The sequence below is a fragment of the Arachis duranensis genome, chromosome 4, assembly GCF_000817695.3.
Source record: "Arachis duranensis cultivar V14167 chromosome 4, aradu.V14167.gnm2.J7QH, whole genome shotgun sequence".
NCBI lineage: Eukaryota > Viridiplantae > Streptophyta > Magnoliopsida > Fabales > Fabaceae > Arachis > Arachis duranensis.
In genome coordinates, this window is record NC_029775.3 from 97,137,468 (window position 1) to 97,140,411 (window position 2,944).

Here is a 2,944-nt window from a genome sequence, read left to right on the forward strand (position 1 = left end):
GGATTATGTCCTTCAACCCCTTCATGTAACTCATCCCAACTTGAATGCAAATTTTGAATTGAAGACCGCTTTGATCAACCTCCTACCTAAGTTTCATGGGCTTCCCGCACAAGACCCTATTCGACATCTCAAGGACTTTCATCGTATATGCTCAACCACTAGAAGGGAAGGATCCGATGAAGTTGCTATATGGTTGTTTGCTTTCCCTTTCTCTCTTGAGGACAAGGCGAAAGAATGGTTCTACACTCTATCTAGTGAAGTCACCTCCGATTGGGACTTACTAAGAAGAGGATTCTTGGATAAATTCTTGCCTCCGGAGAAGATGGATAGGCTAAGGAAGGAAATGTCTTGTATCGTGCAAGGTGAAACGGAACCGCTATACGAGTATTGGGAACGGTTTCGTAAGCTACTAGACGCATGCCCTAATCACATGCTTGACACTCAAGTATTGCTTGGATATATATGTCAAGGGATGCGAGAACAAGATAGAACTCTCTTGGACACCTCTAGCAATGGTTCTTTGTCCAAGTATAAGACAGCAGAGGAGGCATGGCAACTTATCATCGACTTAGCCGAATCCAATCAACATATGAGACGAAGAGTCAACCGCCCGAGAAGCGTGAATGAGGTATCAACTAGTAGTGAGACCACCGCTTTAACTCAATCCTTGAGCGAAATGACATCCATCTTAAGGCAACTCCAATTGAACCAACAACAACCACAACAACCTCAATCATACCAACAACAACCCCCACCCCCTCAACAACACAACCAACAATTGGTCCCTCAAAAAATGTGTGGCGTTTGTTCTTGCTATTCTCACTACACGGATGAGTGCCCAAGTCTTCAAGAAGATAACACCTTGGCGGCTACCCATAATTTCTATGACCGCCCAAATCAAGGGTACTACCAAGGCGGTAATTCTAACCAAGGGCACCCTTATCAAGGAGGAAGCTACAATCAAGGGAGTGGGTACCATAATCAAAATTGGAGAGACAATCACCAACAAGAAAATAGGGACAACAACAACAACGGAGGAGATCAAAAATGGAACAACAACTCACAAAATTTCTCACAAAACCGGCCACCGTATAACCAACAAAATCAACCATACAACCAACAAAACCAACAAAGAAACTACCAAACATACCAACCACTACATCAAAGACCACCACCCAACCAATCACAAGCTCCTCTACTCACATATGCAACCACCCCCTCCAACCAAGACGAGACACTCCGGACCATCATCCAAGGCCAAAAGGAACTACAAAACACACTTGCCTCCAGCCTCACCGGCCTCACCTCTACACTAAAAGCTCTTCTTGCACGAATGGATACACCATCAAATTCCACTCATCAACCCCCAATCCAAAGCGTCATTCCCTCTCAACCTCAACCCAATCCTAAGGGGGGCATCAATGCCATCACCCTTAGATCCGGAACACAATTAAAAGAGAAGGGAGCAAAAGACTCAAATCCTATCACAATCGCCCAAGAGGAGGAGAAAATAGATGTAGAAGAGGTAGAAGAAGAGGAAACACCACAAGTTATAATTGAGGATGAAGCTCAACCAACAAAGGAGACCCCCAAGGCCAAGAGAACCTTGGAAGAAGAAATTGCTCAACCACTCCCATTCCCAACACTTGCAAAGAAAGCTAGAAAGCGCATAGAACTCGACCCCAAAATGATAGAAATGTTCAAGAAAGTTGAGGTAACCATCCCCCTCTTTGATGCTATCCATCAAGTTCCTAGATATGCAAAATTTCTTAAAGATCTATGCATGAACAAGGATAGAATTCTTGAATTGGAAACCATCCAATTAGGGAGTTATATTTCCGCTTGAATGGGAGCATTGCCCGAGAAGTGTGATGATCCGGGCCCTTGTATGGTCACTTGCACCGTCAACGGAGTTCAATTTATAGACTGTATGTGTGACCTCGAAGCATGTGTTAGCATCATGCCACTCTCCGTCTACCGGGTATTGAAGTTGCCACCACTAAAAAGGTCGACGGCAAGATTTGTCCTAGCGGATAAAAGCATAATAACCGTGACGGGTGTTGCAGAAGACGTATTGGTGAATATCAAAGGTTTGGTGTTTCCAATTGACTTCTATGTCCTTGAAATGCCATCAAGCGAAACCGAGAGAGCATCATCTATCCTACTCGGAAGACCATTCTTGAGAACTTCTAGATTTAAGCTAGATGCCTACTCGGGAACCTATTCATTTGAAATAGATGGGAGAGTCGTAAGTTTCAGCCTAGAGGAAGCAATGAAGCATCCGCCGGAGAATCACTCTCTATTCCGGTGTGACCCAATTGATAACATGGTTGCCGAAGTGCACCTTGCAAAGTTAGATGAGAAGTACATGATTGAAGAAGCAAATGAAGATCCAAGCAAATTAAACACCACACACCATACAAACCATCCAGAAACTCAAACTTCAAAGAATGAAAAGAAGATGGAATTGAAGCCACTACCACCCCATTTAAGATACTCATATCTTGATGAAGCCCAAGAACTCCATGTGATAATTGCAAAAGAGTTAACTCCTCAACAAGAAGAAAAATTGCTAAATGTATTGAGGAAAAACAAAAGGGCAATCGGGTGGACTTTGGCGGATCTAGTGGGAATAAGCCCCCAAGTATGCGCATCGCATATTTCTTGAAGAAGGAGCAAAACCGGTCCGACAACCTCAAAGGAGACTTAATCCAACTATTCTTGAGGTTGTGAAAAAAGAAGTCACTAAGCTACTTGAAGCGGACATCATCTATCCTATCTCGGATAGCGAGTGGGTAAGCCCGGTCCAAGTGGTGCCAAAGAAATCCGGGTTGACCACAATCAAAAATGAAAGCAGTGAACTTATAGCGACAAGAGTGCAAAATTCTTGGAGAGTATGCATAGACTACCGAAGGTTGAATGCGGCCACAAGAAAAGATCACTT